Source organism: Scleropages formosus, chromosome 4 (genome assembly GCF_900964775.1).
Source record: "Scleropages formosus chromosome 4, fSclFor1.1, whole genome shotgun sequence".
In the NCBI taxonomy this organism is placed as follows: Eukaryota; Metazoa; Chordata; class Actinopteri; order Osteoglossiformes; family Osteoglossidae; genus Scleropages; species Scleropages formosus.
In genome coordinates this window covers 15,543,387-15,564,427 of record NC_041809.1, presented here as the reverse complement: position 1 = coordinate 15,564,427, position 21,041 = coordinate 15,543,387, and the positions used below count along the sequence as shown (strand labels likewise).

The 21,041-nt window shown below is 41.0% G+C and overlaps 1 long non-coding RNA gene across 1 annotated transcript; it reads right to left on the bottom strand.

The window, feature by feature from the left end:
* Positions 1-12,637: 12,637 nt before the first annotated feature.
* Positions 12,638-18,675, bottom strand: LOC114910443 (uncharacterized). Its single transcript, XR_003797637.1, has 5 exons — positions 18,446-18,675; positions 13,780-13,872; positions 13,537-13,620; positions 13,237-13,317; positions 12,638-12,990 (listed from the first exon to the last, which is right to left on the bottom strand). It is a non-coding gene; the product is annotated as an uncharacterized LOC114910443 (long non-coding RNA).
* Between the last annotated feature and the right edge of the window lie 2,366 nt (positions 18,676-21,041).

Here is a 21,041-nt window from a genome sequence, read left to right as displayed (position 1 = left end):
TGCCCAAGGACTCCCACCTAGAAATACCCCAAATGGTTCACTCCATCTGGTTTGCAATACAAGCTACCCAGCACAACAAAATGCCAAATAGTTGAATGGTAAGCAAAAAGATTACAGAACTGCTTTTTGAAAACTGCAGTAAATGTGTTTACTTTTAACAACCAACTCCATGTACTTGTCATACTGTAATAAAAGAAGTGTTAATAGTTAATGACAAACAGATACCGGTAGGCCTTTCCCAGCACCCAACCTGGTTCAAACAGAAAATGTTAAGTGACATACTGGACCAAGATGAACAGCATAACAGTACAAAATGAAATGCAGGTGAACAGGCAGTAGCAACAACAAGATTCAGTACTACATTGATGGTTTTTTTTTGCTGGCATCTTACTGATTCTTCTTTGCTACCAGCATGCCCGTCACAGCTCAGTATGTGACAAAAGCTTTTGTCAACCTGTGACCTGATCAACGAGTGCATTCTAGTCTACCTGGATGACATCCTGGTGTTTTCCCAAACCTGGAATCAGCATGTGAAGGACGTCAGGACAGTTCTACAATGACTCCTCCAGAACGGCCTGTACATCAAAGGTGAGAAATGTTTGTTTCATCAGACCCAAGTATCTTTTTTTGAGGTACATCCTCGACCGACAAGGAGTGGCCATGGATCCACGAAAGGTCCGAGCCTTACTGGAGTGGCTGCAACCCAAAACCCTGAAGGAGCTGCAATGCTTCCTGGGCTTTGCAAACTTCTGTTGGTGCTTCATCCGTGGGTACAGCTCGGTCGCTGCTCCCCTGACGGCACTCACCTCTAGTAAGAGTCTGTGCCTACAGTGGACAGAGGAGACCCAACAAGCTTTCGTTGGCCTCAAGGTGCGGTTCACCTCTGCACCCATCCTCCGGCACCCAGATCCCTCACTTCCCTTCGTGGTCGAGGTGGATGCCTCTGTGGTGGGAGTAGGGGTGGTCCTGTCACAGCACCAGGGAACCCCCTCCAAGCTTTTCCTCTGTGCTTTCTTCTCCCGCAAGCTCAGCCCAGCTGAGCAGAATTATGACATCGGGAACTGGGAGTTGTTAGCCATCAAACTGGCACTCAAGGAGTGGCGCCAGTGGCTGGAGAGAGCAACACACCCCTTCCTGGTCCTCTCCAATCACCATAACCTTCCTCCAGACCGCATGCTGGCTGACTCCTCGCCAGGCAAGGTGGGCCCTGTTCTTTACGCGTTTCCATTTCACCAACTCGTACAGACCAGGATCAAAGAACACCAAGGCAGACGCCCTGTCTCTGATCTATGACCCTGAACCAACACCGACGCACTCCGAGACCATCCTGCCCCGGCAGTGTATCATAGCTCCATTTAGGTGGAAGTTCTTCAATGAACTCTGAACGGCCCAGGCCACTGACCCTGGACCCCCTGACCGGCTGGCCGGGAAGGAATATGTCCCGACCCGGCTCTGGTCATCGGTCCTGCAATGGGTTCATGACGCTCTGGAAGCCGGACACCCCAGGGTGCGCCAAACGGTCTTCCGCCTCCAGGGGAGGTTCTGGTGTCCATCCATGCCCAAGGATTTGCAGGAATACATCGGTGCCTGTGTTGCCTGCACTCAGGCAAAGACACCTACTCTGAAGCCTACAGGCCTCCTCAAACCCCTGGCTATGCCAACTCGCCCCTGGACTCACATCACTGTGGACTTCCTAGTTGACCTACCTCTATCGGACAGTAAGACCGTAGTTCTTACCTTGATCAATCGCTTCTCTAAACCTTGTTAGCTGCTCCCTCTCGCAAGGCTCACTACAGCGCTACAGACAGCGGAACTTCTGTTCCAGCACATCTTTTGCTCCAATGGGCTTCCGGAAGACATTGTGTCCGATAGAGGACCTCAATTCACCTCCTGAGTCTGGATGGTGTTCTGGGACAGACTTGGAGTGTCTGTCAGCCTGACCTCAGGGTGCCACCCGCAAGCGAACGGGCAAGTTGAGCAGCTACAGCAGGAGATTGACAAGTTCCTCCGCCTCTACTGCTCGAGGAAGCAGCACGAGTGGGCGCTTCCTGCCATGGGCCGAATACACCCATAACGCCCAGCCCCACGCATCAACAGGTATGTCTCCCTTTCAGTGCATCAACCTGCCTTGTCTCCTTGGCAGTCCTCCCCCCAGCCAGGTCCCTGCTGTGGAAGCATGGTTTAAAGACAGTGAAGAGACTTGGCAACTGGTGCGCAACTGTCTGCAGACACAGACTCAACGGTACAAACACCAGGCAGACCGACACTGTCATCACCTCACCTTCATTCCCGGACAGAGAGTATTTTTGTCCACTAGAGATCTGAAACTTCGCCTCCTGTCCCGTAAACTCAGTCCCCGCTACATAGGTCCGTTCAAGGTCCTCCGACGGGTCATTCCAATTACCTACAAACTCCTACTGCCATCCTGGTTACGAGTCCAGCCAATATTTCATGTTTCCTTGTTAAAGCTGTGCGCTACATCCCTTTTTCAGGCCTCTGGTAAGACACTGCCAGCCTGAAAAAGGGATGGGGATCCTGCGTACCTGGTAAAAGCCCTCCTCAACTCCTCTCGTCGGCAAGGGGGCTTGCAGTACCTCATGGACTGGGAGGGGTACGGTCCAGAGGAGCAAAACTGGGTTCCAGCCCGCGACATTCTTAATCCTGCCTTCTCTCAGCTTTTCACAGGGATCACCCGGACCGGCCGGCGCTTCTCGTCGAAGGGCAGGAGGTGCCGCCCGTGGGGGGGGGGGGTTCTGTCACACCCACCACCGCACCTGCAAGCACTCAAGGCATGTGAGTATAAAGGGCGCAACCAGACCAGGGCTGATTGTGAAACCTCATACAAGCCATCGCTCCTGCTGCCTTGTGCTCAGTATTTACCTTGCTGTGCTTTTTCCCTGCTTCCTTATCCTGGTTCCCCGTTGACATCTCCCTTGGCTCCCTGACCGTGTTTCTGTCCTCGACCTCATTTCTTGAGCGCCCTTCCTGTATGACAACTGTGGATCGAACAAACCCCGACTGTCCCCGACTATTCTTGTGGATCTCCCTACTAATAAAGCACCTGCAACTGAGTCCACTGTGCCCGTCTCCTGTGTCCACTATGGCAGTTCATCCGAGAAGCTGCTCATATCTGCATCAGAGTTCAAGGCTCCCTCAACCTGTTCATTGTTCTCACTATATTCGTCCGTTTTACCCATATTGAGTCTTTGTTTTTTCACCAAGAGCACCACTCTACTTTAATAAATTTTGTACTTAAGTTCCTCACTGCAACATGCCTCAGGGTTGTCATTACATGGTTCTTCCTACTGATGTTGAGGGTTCTGATATTATGTACCACCAAATCAATGAGGACTCTTGGTTACCACTTTAAAAAATTGCCATCAGTCTACTTCTTTAGATACTCAATTAAAATCCTTATTTCAGATTAGTGTTTACACAACCTTCAAACCACAGATTTAAATATACAATATTTACATTATTCTTACATATTTTATCAATAACAAGTTATCCAATCCAGATTTCTACAGTCAGTATCCAGAGTAATTCCCATGAATCCAGTGTTGAACAACTCTGAATGTGCCCACCACTTGAAAACTGACTCAAAAATAAAGGCACCAGTTTACCTAAAGAGCCACTGTTTGGGCTCTGGAGGACATTGGTGTGCCTAGAGGAAATCCATCACCCTGGAGCTGAAAAGCATATTTATTTATACTACCTAACTTCAGTACTTCAATATTTTCTTGCTGCAAGTTATTAATCAATAAATAAGTTCCTGGCATAGATTATAGCCTCTGTAGTAACTGGAATGAAGAAAAAATGTTGTGACTGACAGAAGAAAATCTCCTTACAGCCATGACCACATTGTTGTCATGGAGATTTCTTGTTCCATATTCTGTAATTTTTATATAAATGTAACTTCAGACCATATACTGCTGCATCTTGTGGAATCATGTCACTTCACAGTGAAATTTTCTCTCTGAAGGACACAGTGACTAAGGGACAGAGAGCACTCACAGATAATGAGTGATGATCTCCCAACTTCCTGCGTGAATGTGGATAACACCACCACCTTGGCAGATAATTGACAGCAGGCAATATAAGCCTACTTATGCAGCTTTTCATTATTTAGCATAGCAGCACCTGTGTTCATCAGGTAAAACAATGCAACAGAGCCCCTGACAGCATGCCTCCCCATTGTCGATCTGTGATTCATCAGCCATCTTTTTTCTTTTTCTGGTCACTTCCAAGGGGACTGTTTTTTAAAATACTCGTTGTACATTTCCTCCAGTTCAAGTCACCAAAGCCACAACAACAAATTGTGTTGTGCCTCCACAGCAAAGAGACCTCCATGTTGAGAACTTGTGAAGAACTGTGTTTTTTCAGAAACTAATGACTCAGGGTGAACATCCCTCTAAGGGATTCAGAGGGGGGTAAATTACATTTTACACTGCCATAGAGCCATTTTTGGGACTTTCACTTTTTTTTTTTTTTTTTTTTTTCTAAACACACACACATTTTCAGAACCGCTTATCCCATACAGGGTCGCGGGAAACCGGAGCCTACCCGGTAACACAGGGTGTAAGGCCGGAGGGGGAGGGGACACACCCAGGACGGGACGCCAGTCCGTCGCAAGGCACCCCAAGCAGGACTCGAACCCCAGACCCACTGGAGAGCAGGACCGTGGTCCAACCCACTGCGCCACTGCACCACCATGCCCCCTGTTTAACAGTGGATGTTTATTGCTATAAATTCGGGGCACAGTAAATTCTCAAATAAGGTTAGCATTTCCATTAATGGAATTGGCAGGAAGGAATGTGTCAGTCATTCCAAATTAACACACAGACCCCAGATAAATGCATAAAAGTTTGAAGGTCAGCTTGTTGTTTATAGTGGCACATACAACATCTTTAGATACTCCTCACTGTGGCAAACTACTCGGTAGTGTAATCCTCACCCTTTAATTCCATCAATCACTTGAAAATTGAGTCTCTTGGAGCTGCCAAAAGTTTGTCATCAGATTCTGTTGGAATATATTCTATCATCAGGTGTGACATTTAGAAAAAAATTAGGTCCATTTGTCACCTAATTTGCTGCTCTGAAAATGTTTCAACAAAGGTCAATTTGTCACTTTGACAAATTTCCAGAAATTGAATTCTAAAACCAGGTGTCAATGTCTTTTTATTTTTAAAGATCTTAGATTGCATTACAGAACGGTGGAATGGGCTGACTTGGAACCTTTCCTTTAACGCAATAGCATCTCAGAATTAGTCAGAGTCTTACTTCAAATGTTGTTACAACTGGCTTTTTTACTGCTGAAAGTAAAGCATTTTATACAAAGTATGTAACTTCACTCACCGGTTGTCTTGTCAGGATTGCTGTGGACCAAAGCTTATCCTGGATCTAACAGAAGCAATACTATGTGGGTGCACCCTAGACAGGACACCACTGCATCCAGTGGTCTTCTAGAATTTAGGTACAAAATTTTAAGCTCATTCACAGAATCTAACTTCCAATAGTATGTCTTTGCAAGATATTTCTGTGGATTTTTCACAAATATGTACTTGACTCAAGTGCATAACTTACTTCTACTAAATATTTAGCCTGCATCATAATTTTAAGAAACGTAGAGAGTTCTAGATACTTTTAAAAAATGTAAATACCTTGCTCAAGGGGGACAGGTGCACAACCACGTTTTTCTTGATCACAAAAATTTGTGACCAGTCAATCACAGAAATTGCAAAAATCTAAATTTTAAAAAATTTTTGCAAAATAGTCCATTTCAGTTGCATTAGAAGTCAGATACATGTACAATGCCTTAACTTGAAAGGAAACTGAACATTTTCAAAAGAAAAATTTAAACACCATAACCCGTCAGTCAAATAACCAGTCTGTTACAGTGATGTACGCTGAAATGGTAATTTGGGCAATCTTTGCAAATATTTATAACATCATAATTTGGTTTTCCTAAAGAGAATTGGCCACAGGATTCACAAAATAGCCATTTGTGGCTATTGGCCAACCAGTTTCCCTCTGCTGCACAAGAGTACTGCAGCAGGAAATGGCATTCGAACCTCTGACCTGAGTCGGAACATGGCAGCTGTAACCACTCTGATATCTGCTACCTCTGGTTTACACTTATAGTCATACTGAGTCAGGAATTAGTTTTTAATGTACTGTTAAATGTTTCATCATGGGGGGGCGCAATATCGCATTGGGTTGGACCTGGTCCTGCTCTCCGGTGGGTCTGGGGTTCGAGTCCCGCTTGGGGTGCCTTGCGACGGACTGGCGTCCCGTCCTGGGCGTGTCCCCTCCCCTCCAGCCTTACGCCCTGAGTTGCCGGGTTAGGCTCCGGTTCCCCGCGACCCCGTATGGGACAAGCGGTTCAGAAAATGTGTGTGTGTGTGTGTGTGTATATTAATATTTTTTTGTATATAAAACTAAGGGAGGCAAAATGTAAAAAATTCACAAAAATTAAAAACATAACCTAGCTCTTTTAGCACATACACAAAAAAGTCAAAAAGGAAAGAAAATAGAATAGGGAATGACATAAAAATTATACATAAAAAAATATATCACAAAAAAGAATACAACAGGAGAAAATACATGTAATAGTTTAATGGGGAAATATAGTAAAACAACGTAATTCTCTCAGTGCTCATATAGTAGAATTATTTATATCCATAAAATTATCCATTGCAAACAAAAATGAAAAGAGATAAGACTGATATTTCTCCTACAAAAGGAGATGAAGAGTATAATCCATTGTATATACTGTAAGTAATACATATTTTATGCACTAAAAGTTCAAATGTGTACTCTAGCAATGAATGAGCCCCACATTTCTTCAAAGCATGTACTTTGGTTTTAAGGCTCACACTTCATCCACACACACATTTTCAGAACCGCTTGTCCCATACAGGGTCACGGAGCCTACCCGGTAACACAGGGCATAAGGCCGGAGGGGGGAGAGGACACACCCAGGACGGGACGCCAGTCCGTCACAAGGCACCCCAAGCAGGACTCGAACTGCAGATCCACTGAAGAGCAGGACCCGGTCCAACCCACTGCACCACCGCGCCCCCCACACTTCATCCACTGAAATATATTCTGCTAAAAGATTTAATTGTGTGATACTGAGTTCATGTCTGGATTTCTAATTCAATAAAATTACCTTTTTTTAGGAATAGTAAAGGTAATAAGTATTATCTGACAGTTCTGAATTGGAGGAACAAATAATCTGGGGAAGAAGTAGTGGAAAAATGCAACTATTCTAATAGTAACAGCCTACCAGAAACACTGTGTATTTTTGCAGAGCCAAATCGAGTGAAGTATTTCTCTGGAATGTTCAATGTACACTGCATGCACCTGAATTCATTAAGACATTGAGTCTATAAGTCACCTTACATTGAATAACCTGTATATTAGTATTATTATTCATCAAGAAGATATTTTGGACAGAAATGTGTGTCGAAAACTCATGGCCAGGTTTCAGTGATGTGTCTTTCCCACTAGAGGGTATTTTAACTTTTTAACTCCACATTCAACAATAATTTATTTAAAGAGTTTTTTCTAAGATTTCCAAATGTCTTCTGTTAATTAAGATAACAGTAAATTGTTTGATTTGTAAATTTTTTACTTATTGACTGATTTAACTGGTTATATAAAAAATTATAAATATTGTTCCTTTCCAATATTACATTTTTTCAAGTTCATAAACCCAGTGAACCTGTGAGAGCAGGGGTGGAAGATGACTCACAGGTTGATATTATGACTTCTGATCTTGGAACAGTTATGACTACAAGCAGCAGGATGTACATGGTAGTAACCAGTTCAGATGGTGATGGAAAGCAATTGCAGGTTTGTATCTGCTGGTGGAGGAAGGTAATATTGATAAGAGGCCTGAGGGTTCACCAGGAAAGAAAAGGTACCTGGATGTAGGAGGGCAGGTGCCCGGCATTGATCACTACTTGTTGAGAAGTAGTTCAAGTCAATCAATTGAAGTCCAGCGGCAGGTCTCACCAAAGTTTGCAGGATATCAGTACCCCTGGCACGGAGGAGGCAGGACTAGGCACCGAGTTACACGATGGTGAAAGCCCAGGCAGGTGAGGCTGTGCAGACAGAAGGGAGTAAACTGTCAAGGGGGCAGCGGTCAAAGGTTAGGTGGCCAGCAGGTAGAGGAGCTGGTGCATGAGATAGTGTAAATAATAATTTGGATGTGGTGGTTGGGGGAGTCAAGGGGATGTATGATGGCAATTCAGGATATTTTTTCACTGTGGCATCACGGTAAAGTCGGCTGGATTGTATCCTTGTGTATAGCTGTTGTAATATATGCATGGGGTATAACATTTTGTCCTGTTTACATTGAATGAATGAATGAATGTTATCAATGTATTATGCTGAAAGATGTGGCTCAGATGCATAATACCATTTGTTCACAGTCAGATTTTTTTTTTATTCTATTGGATCAAAAGTCAGGGTTGTGCCAGACTAGAATGTATTTTGCAAGGTGTCTATTTGGACTCAGGAATTTTGTTGTTTTTCCACTAGGCTGATATTGTCAAAGCAGTTGACATTACTACATTCTTAAAGCAGCCATGTGATTTTATAGTAGTCTTGACAAAAAGCAAGTCAAAGAATTTCCTTGCACTCTGACTGCTCTATTTTTGTCTGAAAACTATCCTTTTCATAAGGATAAAGCCATGTACATTTACATTTCCATTAAGTTATTCATTTAGCTGATGGTTTTCTCCAAAGCAATGTACAATGTTAAGGTTAGTTATTACAAGCTATTACAGTTATTACAATTATTTACCCATTTGTACAGCTGGGTAATTTTTACTGGAGCAATTTTAGGGTAAGTACCTTGGGTTGTTCACTGCCATTTAGTGATATATTGTAACTGGTTTGCTAAGTAATAATAATAATAATAATAATAATAATAATAATGAAGTGCTTCGACAATCCTCCTCAAATTTTATGCTGCTGTAAAGTTTTTTGTTTTTCCAGTAAAATTTTGTTCTTATTCAATCAAGTGAATGAAACCAGCAAGTCATAGTAGGCTGAGCTGGAATCATTGCAGTTTTAAATAGAATTATCATTTTGATGGTTGCTATTTTCCTTATCATGGAAAAAGGTATTGTAACGACCCGCATTACTGTGTTTAGGCGGGATGATGTATTTGCTGTAAATAGTTGCATTATGGAAAAATATGAAATGTAGGTGTACAACCACTGGGGGCACTTTTGGGGAAAATGATGGGGTGACCATGTTTGCCAGTGTGTTGAGAGAGAGCCTGGGGACACTAAGCAGAGAAGGCTGGCTTGAGGCGCAGATCCTGGAGGAAACAGGGACCTTGGACCAAGAGCATTATTTCCGTGTGTGTTGGTGTTCATTAAAATGTTTGTGATGAATGCTGTCTCTGCATCCTTCTTCGCCCCATCCAAACCCACGTCACTGTGTGCCACAGTATTTTTTCAGCACTGGGTAAAAAAGCTGTTGAAACAACTCTGACAACCTGGAGGTTATAAATAATACATTTATTTATTTTACAGACACTTTTCTCCAAAGAAACTTCTAATGAACTCTATGTAGTGCCCACACACCTTATAAACTAAGGTGACTTACACTGTTAGATACACTACTTACAATGGGTCATTCATCCATACATCAGTGAAACACACTTTCTCTGTCACTCACACACTATAGGTGAACCTGAGCAGCATGTCTTCAAACTGTGGGAGGAAATCAGAACACCTAGAGAGAACCCATGCAGACACAGGGAGAACATGCAAACTCCATATCCACTGAGCAGGGATTGAACCCACATCCTCTCACACCACCCAGGTGCTGTGAAACAGCAACACTACTCACTGTGCCACCATGCACCCTCAATCAAATGTTAATACCAAAATTGTGGATTTTTCCCAATTTACAGAGCAATTACAAACACATGCCATGGCTCTATTTCTTACATAGTGAAAATACTTTTACTGGTCTTAGAGGGTTTTCATTCTCACTATATCTAAGGTGTTTTTTACAGAAACGAATCTACAAATATATCAAAAAGCATTTATATTATAAAGCTTTTATTATTGTGATTTAGCAGATAAAAATCAATGTTAATTACAGACTTCTAGTCCTGTGTTCATAAGGAATCAGTATACTGTGTTCTGAAGTTTCCATCTTACAGATCTTTGTGTTGCACTCACCTCAACTAACAAATCCAATTAAGTCTCAATTTAGAACCAAATATAAATAACATGCTTAAATAAATAACATACTTGGGAAGTCTGCAGTCCTTGCACAAATTAAGTCTTAGAATTTTGCAAAAGTAATTAAATCTTATACCTTAACATCTGAGACCTCTGCACAAGATAATGGGACACATCTCTCTCCTTCCCCTGCCATTTTCTTCTGAAATGGCTGATTTGATCCATTATTTTGACTGAGAAGTTGTCATTTATAGTTGCACGAAAAAGTTTGAGAACCCTTTGGAATTTGCAGGACTTCTGCTTAAATTACTCATAAAATGTGGTCCAATCTTCAAGTCAAAAAAGTGGACAAATACAATCTGCTTAAACTAATAACATAAGCAATTGTACTTCTTTTCAATATTGAATATATCACTTAAACATTCACAGTGCAGTCTCAAAAAAGTATGTGAACCTCTAGGCTACTGACTTCTCCAAAAGTTCATTGGAGTCAGGTGTTCCAAATACTGAGATGAGGTAGGATATGTGGAGTGGAGTTTCCCTGCCCTACAAAAATATGCACAAAGATTACTGACAGTCTGCTCATGTGTACTATGTCAAGATCACAAGAGATTTCAGAGGACCTTAGAAAACGAAATGCTGAGATTATATATAAAGTTAGAAAGCTGGAAAAGACTATACAAGTGTTTCTAAAGCTCTAGGGGTTTATCAGTCCGCAGTAAGACAAAGTTTAACTCTTGTACAGAAACTCACTACACTACACTACATTTAGAGGAAATAAAACCACTGCACACCAAAACCACATCTTCCATCCAGCCATGAAGCATGGTGTAAGGAGTATCATGGTTTGAGGCTGCTTTGATACCTCAAGACCTAGACAACTTGCTATCATAGAGGGAATAATGAACTCAAAGCTGTATCAAGAAGGTTTACAAGAGAATGTCAGAATAGTGGTCTGTGACCTGAATAAAATTGGGTGACACAAAAAAAACAATTACCTGAAACAGAGGAGTAAATCAACAACAGGGTGGCTTAAACAGAAGAAAATTTGTGTTCTGGAACTGCAAAATCAGACTGGCCCTCAACCCAATTGAGATGCTGTGACATGACCTGAGAGCTGTTCAGGCAAGGAATCCTAGAAAGACCAATGAAATGAGTTTTGCAAAGAATGGTCTAAAACTCCTCATAAACATTGAGCAAGTCTGATAAGCAGGAAAGGTTTTGCAGAGCTTACCGGTGTTAAGAGGTTCTACCAGCTACTAAATACAGAAGTTCATACATTTTTCCTGCCCAGACTGTGAATATTTAAATGATATGTTCAGTAATGACAAGATGGCACAATTTTTTGTGTGTCATTTGTTTAAGCAGATAGCATTTATTACTGTGTCTTTGTTGAAGATCAAACCACATTATGAGTAATGATGTATAAGTCCATGTAATTCCAAAGGGTTCACAAATGTTTTCTTAATTGTATGTATCATCAGAACTAGTCCAGTCTCAGGATGGTTTGTGTTTAGCCATTTAACAATTCATTTAGACCTGTCAGCCAACTGTTGCATGTTATAACATGCAGATTGTAAAGCTTGTATTAATTGGTGTATTACATCCTGGGGTGGCAGCTGCTCCATACAGAACAAGAAAGCCCTACAGAGGGTGGTCAAAACAGCTCAGGAAATCATCGGCACACAGCTACAAGCAGTCAAGGACACCTACACCACACGCTGCCTCCAAAAGACAATGCGCATCATGAGAGATCATAGTCACCCCGCACGGGCACTTTTCTCTTCCCTGCCATCTGCAAAATGGCTTAGGTCTATTCGAACCCGCACAGCTAAGTACAGGAACAGCTTTTACCCCACTGCTGTAAGACTGTACAACACTAACCAATGTGCCACCTTTAGTAACTAGAGTTGGACTGCTCCACATAAGCACATTGGTAAATTACACAGTCACTTTAAGCATTCTCATTCTCTCGTTCTGAGTTCTCTGACTGTTACCATTATTGTTACTACTGTTACCATTATTTATTGTTATTGTTGTCATTGCTGCTATTGTTATTTACTGTCATTGACACTGTTTTGTTTGTCATTGTTTTGTTTGTGCAGTATTTCTATTGTCCTTGCCCATAATCTGTGGTACTTGTATCTATGATAATAAACTTGAACTTGAAACTTGAAAAATACACCCCACTTCATGTTTCTCAGCTTGATATATCCCACTGTTTATATATTGCTCAAAATATGAAAAATGTTTTAACTCAATTCAAAAAAATACTTTGAAAGCGAAATCTTTTAAAACATCTTTATTTTTTAAGTAAACAAAAATAGCACAAAGTATTAAACAATAAAAATATTAAAACTCTGAAATAAATTGTAAACAAATATTTTAAAATGCAAAATAGAAATTTAGTTATTTTATGTCTGAAAAATGAAAAATCTTGAAAACTGTATCACTGGTGCTGGTGAATAAAAATATAGGTGGCATTAATTTCCTTATGAATCAATAATGCTGATGTTGTTTACATGAGGCAGAAATCCCATCTCTACAGCCAGTTCCAAAATCCCAGGGATGGCATTGAGTTTATCAAAGATAGCTTTCGGAAAGACATCTTTGTCTACAGTTGTTCTCTGCTTCTTACAAAAATTGGTCCCAGTGGCTTCAATCTCTGTGCGTCCACACTGTCTCTTCCGCCCCCGTTTGCTGTTACTATGGCACGCCGCATGCAAATATGAGATTTCCAAAGATGATGCATCAATTTCTGATGGAGTGGTAGACCAAGCTGCAAACAAGCAGAACAATGGATCAAAATATGAAGTAAGGACACACCTGATAAAAACATAATGGTGTTCCAATTATTTTAGCTTAACCAAAAAAAAAAAAAAAAACTATTACGCTTTTAAAAAGTCAGCAACTTTAAAGAAAATGTCTGCACTCAAAATGTTGTACTACTCCAGATAGTCAACAAATCTAATGTTCTCCTCTAGCTACAATTGTAATGGAACAGAAAATTAAGGTTAAGACATACATAATGGAAAAGGTACTGGAGTCCGAGCTGCCATCAAATCTTCTGCTGAAGGACAAGGAGTCCAAGCTTCAGACAATGGCACTGATGATGGAGCAAGATGTAAGATAGAGACATGCAATGAAAAACACTTTACCTTGTCTTGAAAAATATAGTTCAACAATTCTTAACTATAAATGCCTTATATTTTTTCAAAAAATAAAGTACAATTTAAAGAATAAATGTAAATGAATAAATTAAATCTAAAAACGGAATTGTGAAAGCAAGATGCAATAGTGAAGGAAGACCGTGCTTGAGACTTACGCAATGGAACTGAAGCAGGAGTCCAGACATTCGCAGACATCTGCAGCGGTGAAGGAACGAGATATGAAGGAAAAGATGTATTCACTGAAAAACATAATACATTTAAAATGATTTTTTTTACATTGACAAAGTTAACACAGCAATTTTTCTTTTTACAGCCAAAATTTAGAACTGTTTCAGCAATTAACTGTAAAAATCTAATTTTCTGTGCTTGGTGTAATTTGAAAGGAAGACAAAACCAACCTGGAGACATACACAGGGGAATCTGAGCTGGAGTCTGAGCTGCAATCCAATCCTCCGCCAAAGGACCAGGAGACCAGGCTTCAGACATTTGAACTGGCAATTCAAAACATCAGATGTATTATCAAAATTCTGCATTTTAAGGTACCTTCCACTTGAAAGAAAATTAAAAACATTCAGCATGCCACTGGTTAAAAATTCTACTTGATGTGGTAACATATTAACTGCACCCATTTCAGCAAAAACAACCATTTTCAGTGAATGACAGAAAAACCGTAATTTCGCAGCCAAGTCAATACACCTCAGCATTGAGCTCAGCTACACCTGTAAACCAAACCTCAATTTGCTTAGGTCAAATGTGATGCCATTTTGAAAGTTCTTTATACTTTTCATACTTTGAGGGTTTTTTCTTTAAGCTATTTTTAATTTACCATATGAATAATTTCTTTTACTAAAATCTTCAGTCTCTGTAAATATTAGCATATACTGATTCAACAGTGATTTAAATGTCTGTCACCTCCACAGGTAAAGGATACAGATGCATTTCTGTGCATCCAAATGCAGAAGGGTGATGTTCTCAAAAGCAGAGTGAATTTATCTACACCGGACAGCCAGCATGGCCAGCACTAAGGTTTTCAGCAATTTGTGCTACAGTAGCTCTCTGAGATTGGACCAGACACCTTCGCTCCCCACACGCATCAATGAGCCTTGGGTGCTTATGACCCTGTCGCCACTTCACAGGTTGTCCTTCCTTGGACCACTTTTGGCAGGTAATAGGTAGGTACTGCATAATGGGAACACCTCAAATAACCTGCAATTTTGGAGATGCTCTGGCCCAGTTGTCTAGCCCTCACAATTTGGACCTTGTCAAAGTCGCTCAGATCCTTACACTTGCCCATTTTTCCTGCTTCCAACACATCAAATTCAAGAACTGATTATTCACTTGAGGGGGGTGCGGTGATGCAGCAGGTTTGACCGGGTCCTGCTCTCCAGTGGGTCTGGGGTTCAAGTCCTGCTTGGTATGCCCTGCAATGGACTGGCATCCCGTCCTGGGTGTGTCCCCCCCTCCCCCCAGAATTGCGCCTTGTGTTGCCAGGTTAGGCTCCGGTTCACTGCGACCCCACCTGGGACAAGTGGTTTCAGCCACAGCCACTGTTCACTTGCTGCTTAATATATCCCACCCCTTAACAGGTGCTATTGTAACAAGATAATCAATGTTATTCACTGATCATATCCAGTGGTCTGGCAAGGCTCCCGTTCTTCTTCTCTGCCTCTCTCAACCGGTGTCTCCTGCAGGGCTTGGTGCTGGGTTCTCTGCTCTTCTCCATCTACACCTCCTCCTCGGCCCTGTCATTGCCGCCCATGGATTCAAATACCACTGTTACACTGATGATACCAGATCTTGCTCTCCTTTTCACCTGGAGCATCAGACATTTCCGCACGCATCTTTGCCTGCCTGTGAGACATCTCTGCATGGATGTCTAATCACCACCTCCAACTCAACCTCTTCAAAACAGAGATGCTACACCTCCGAGCTGGCCTGTTTTTCTGTCATGATCTCCCAATCAAACTAGACAACTGACTCTTTTTGCCTACCTCCTCGGCTAAGAGTCTGGGAGTGATAACTGACTCAAGTCTATCTTTCTCTCAGCACACTGAAGTCACAACCCGGACCTGCAGATACATCCTCCATAACATCCACAGCATCCGTCCATATCTCACAACTGACTCTGCGCACCTACTTGTCCAGGCCATGGTGACATCCCGTCTGGCCTTCCTGCTACTGCCGTCAAACCTCTACAGCTGATACAGAATGCTGATGTCCGAGTTGTGCTTGACTTGCAGAAGCATTTGCATGTATCTCCTCTACTCGTTTCCTTGCACTGGCTTCCTACAGTTGCCCAGATCAAATTTAAAACCCTGGTTATGAGGTACAAATGCATCAATGGAACTGCTTCCAGCTATCTACATGACTTCTACATCATTTGCTACACGCCAGCCAGACTGCTACACTTTATCATTTGCTACACGCCAGCCAGACTGCTACACTTTATCATTTGCTACACGCCAGCCAGACTGCTACACTCTTTGACATCTGCCCGCTTGGTTGTCCCACGCATGAAAGGTAAAGCATGGAGGTTCTCAGTTCTGGCTGCTTTGTTGTGGAACGACCACCCCCTCTCGCTCAGAACTTCTGAATCTTTGTCCACATTTAAAAAGGGTCTTAAAACTCATCTCTTCTGGACTGACTTTGCCCACGATCTCTTAAGTTCATGTAAGGTATGAATGTTCATGCCCGTAAGGTATACATGTTCATGATCATGCTCGGATCAGTCCTTTACAGAACCAAGCCTGCAAAGTAACGTAAATGTTTACGTGTATCTCAAAAAAACAAAATAAAATAAATAAAAAACTACTAGGAAGGTGATTAGGAATCAGTGATATTCTGGAAAAGTTTTATGGAGCTACCTGTGTGATGAACATCAGTGCAGAGGATGAAGAAAACAAACTGCACTTAACTGTACATCTGCAGCCATGTCTTTTTCTCCTAAGGTAATGCACAAATTTTATTTTCTATGACATGCGCGTCGCTTTGGAGAAAATCGTCTGCTAAATGAATAAATGTAAATGTAAATTTCATTCACTTCAGCTGTCGGTGGGTTTAATGTTTTGGCTGATTGGTCTATGTGCACTGTGCAAACAAAGACAGACAGTGCTTAAGTGAGAGGAGGAACACAAAGCGAGGTGATGCGCCAAGTGTCCCATAAGGGATATCGTATACAGAAGCGTGACTTGGACCAGACAGGGACAGGGACACAGAGGACAGATGCAGATCAGACTGAAGCGCTGGACTACAACACAAACATACTATGAAAAGGACTTCAGAAACATGTGCGTGAACATGGAAGATGAATTACTAAGTAATCGCTAGGAAATGTGGTACAGAGCTTCTCAAGCATCTGCAACTAGATGTTTGTCCATCACTCCTTTTATAGTGCTGGGGATTTAGTGTTTATTGGGTTCAGGTGTGCTGGATGCGGCCAATTGGCTCCTGGGGTGATGTACGTTACGGTCATTGTCAGTCCGATTTTTAGGGGTCGTGACAGTATCACTATAAATTATAGTAATGTTTGTGTCAAATAAATCACTACTCAGTGAAGAGACACTGTGGTTAACAATTCAAACATTAAACTGCAAGTGTTATAAATATGCCTAAATATCTGTTTCAGTGTAGCCATTAACATCACTGAGCCTCAGGGTAAATATGTAAACTGAAAGTCAATGTATATTCTTATGTTCTCTCTTTTGCAGAAACCTTTATAAATAGTCTTAATGAATCCTTGCAAAATAAAAATAATGTCTCTACAGCAGATGTTATTTAAGTTTTGAATCTCGCCTGTTTAAGAATCTGGTGGAGGGTATTGATCTATTCCTTGAAGAAGAGTACATGTACAAAATCAAAATGCATAGCGGTGAATATGATAATGGTGAAATGTGTCCTGAACAATTTAAAATTAATTGTAATCGTAAGCAATAATACATAAATTGTTATATATTGACAAAACGCATCTTTGAAAAAAGTTTGAAAATGTAATACTTCATGCACCTGTATCAGGTAGGCTAAGAACTTCACCCCATCTTGACACCCAAGCTATTATACCTATTCAATAGTTTAATGAATCTTGTGAAAACGTACTAATAGTTTAGCATTTTTAAATTTTTATTTAGGCATTGGCCCGTGTATTTATTTGAGAGGCTGTGTGTGTTCATAAAACATCCTCAGTGCCTGCCTCCCAATATCAATATGTTGCTGATTAAAAGACACGGCTATTATATTACAATAATATAGAACATAATAACAGTAATAAATATAATGCATTCACCACGTAAGAACGTTCAAAATTCAAATAGACTGTAGATGCACGTTTTATCATTTCCATAGTTTTAAACGTATGTGCAGCACCATCCATCGACGTAGTAACACAAGTAGTGAACCAATACATTTTTAAACGATGCCAGGACGCATCGACACCACCCGTGTGCAATATAAATTTACATGTATTAATTTAGCTGATGCTTTTCTCCAAAACGACTTACAATTACTTACACAGCTGGATACTTTCAGTGAAGCAATCTAGGACCTTTTTATCTTGGTCAAGGTACTAGGGAGCTGGTGGAATCTGAACAAGCGACCATCGGATCCGAAAACTATTACACTCAGTTGCCCTCTTTTCGTTATAGTATTTATAAATCTACGGAATTTTGAAATTCGTGTTGATATTTCTGTATATACAGCACAATTCTCTAACATTACTTCGTAAAAGACACGTTATTGCCATAAGAGTATGTTTAAAAATTTCTATGGCCCCCGCAAACACACAGCAGGGTAAAATACGAAGCATGCGTGCGACTGCAATACAATAGAAATGACGGGAAAATCTGTCTCGTTCTTTACATTACAGTTCCTTGTACGAACTGCAACCTTTAATTCTCTCGTTTTGATTTATCTTTATTATTATTTACACTCGGAAAACTAGCAAATGTCGTCGTCGGCCACTCGGCATATTTATAATATATATAATGATGGAACATTGCCTTAAAATGACAAAATACCGGGCGATTCCGTAATAGCACACAACCCTGGGTAACGTTTACTTTGCGAGCTTACCAACAGTAATAAATCCACATGGCGCCACAGGATGGTGGTTAATTCTCTGAATATATGAACTCATCGGATACATTGAAAACGGCTGGTGAAAACAACTTCTGACTGGTTACCACCAAGTGAGAAAATTTTTCTTTGCAAGCAGAATTTAACTACGAATGCGTTCAGTTGCTAAGAGACGCGATGACGTCATCGTTTCCCCTAACGGTCAAACGTATAGAAATTACGATGAGAGGTGCAAAGATGGCGGCGTTGGAGCATGTTTTAGAGGTGTCAGTAGTGGTTTCTGATTGGACAAATGTTTTACATTTGATATCAGTGGAAACGAATTAAGGTGATAGTATAATGATCAACAGGTCATCTTGGGAGACTGAGACAATTTTTAAAGAGGGAAGAAACCCAGAAACAGCACCAAGTTCGAACATGTTGTTGTAAACTAAATCCAGTCGTCCAGCTTACTATATATGATATTTGTTTGTTTCTTTGTTTTTTTCTTTCAGACAGCTGGTAGTATAGTTAGAGCTACTACCTTTGCTACCAAGGTTTGATTCCTACCTCTGGCTGTACCCTTAAGCAAGGTACTTACCCTAAAAACTGTTCCCATGAAATTATCCAGCTGTATAAATGGGTAAATAATGGTAACCTTGATATTGTTTGTTGCTTTGGAAAAAAGCATCAGCTAAATGAATAAATGAAAACTTTCTACTTCCCTCCCTATTCTCATTATTTTCAGTATACTTTTTTTTTTGCTGAGATGTATGTCGCTTTGGACAAAAGCGTTTGCTAAATGAATAAATGTAAATGTAATGTATATACTCACTGTACTGCAGCCCCTGTTTTATCTTTTAGTCCATAGCGATGTCATACAATTCTAGGAACTCAGTGGAAGACATTATTATCTATAACAATAGAATTTATGTAGAATCTTAATTTCTACATTAATATTCAAGGCATATTCAATCTTCTTCATAACATTAGTATCTATGTATAACCCAAATGTTAGTTCTGTGTCTATATAAATTACACACACACACACACACACACTGGCTGAAACCGCTTGTCCCAAGCGGGATCGCGGCAAACCAGATCCTAACTCAGCAACACAGGGTGCAAGGCTGGGGAGGGGCACACCCAGGACGGGATGCCAGTCTGTCACAAGGCACCCCAAGTGGGACTCAAACCCCAGACCCACCAGAGAGCAGGACCCAGCCAAGCCTGCTGCGCCCCCCTCCATATAAAGTACAGTACTGTACAAAAGCTTTAGGCACTTGGTTGGGGGAAAAGCTATAAAGTGAGAATGCTTCCAAAAATAATGCTCTTAATTAATAAACTTCTTACAAAGCTTAGTAGCAACCGCTTGGCGTGGTGGGCTTGGCCGGGTCCCACTCTCTAGTGGGTCTGAGGTTCCTGGGTGTGTCCCTTCCCCTCCAACCTTGTGCCCTCTGCTGCTGGGTGAGGCTCGGGTTTGCCGCGACCCTGCTCAGGACAAGCGGTCTCAGATTGTGTGTGTGTGTGTGTGTGTCTGTGTATACTTTCTTTAACGACTGGCTGATAACACTACATAGAGTTCATTGGAAGTCGCTTTGGAGAAAAGCATCTGCTAAATAAATAAATGTAAATGTAACGGTATAGAAAGCCCTTACTGTAATACTGTAACTTTTTGCTAAAGTAATGCTTGTAAACCTAAAATATTGTAAAGATGCGCGTTACCGAGAACTTGGGCAGGAAACGGGTCTGTTGTAAATAGTTGGACTCTGGGTAAATTGTAAAGTGTTCAACCATTGGGGGCAATTCCGGAGAGTGTGAAGGGCTGGCTGTGCTGGCAGTGAGTGGAGAGGAAGCCTGGGCTTTCTCAATAGCACATATTTTCAATACCACATTCCATCATTCTGTGTCATTACTACCACTTGGTGTTTACCTTTTGTGCTGGTCCAAGTAGTATATGGAATCATTACACGTGATGTCTAAACTATATGTATGTTACAGCTTAGTTAATATACACACACCTTGATGAAGGCACTCCATTGAAAAATTTCCATGTTTTCAAAATTAAAAACTGATTTTAGTAAGCTATGTGTTTCTTATTCACAGCCATAAACTTTTGATTCACAGACTTCCAACCCTTTGAGTTTTTACGTTACATGAAGGTGAAGTCTGTAAGATAGACAAACAAATACTTTACTTTTTCAAGACTCTAAATTGCCCAATTGAGTGGTACAAATCTTCTGACAAAATTATTTGAAGGGCAGCTTGTTTGAGTATTACAGAAACCACAGACCAGTCTGACATTAAAAAAACCTCCTTCTTCGTTATAACAAAGTATGCAGATGTACCCACTTAAAAAAGATGTACCCACTTAATTTAGTAACCCTTCTAAATAAAATAAATTAAAAAAATATTGAAACTTATTATTTTATTAATATTTATCATTTTAAACTTATTATTTTAGAACTGAGAAATCCAGTTAAAACATTTTTTCTTTTTCATCAGCCTCTGACAGCTGAGGAAAAATATGGATGTGTTAAAAGCGCTTGTACGTGTCCAAGTCTTCAGTGAAAGCAAAACAGTTATGGCACCGGTGCGTGGCGATGAGTTGACT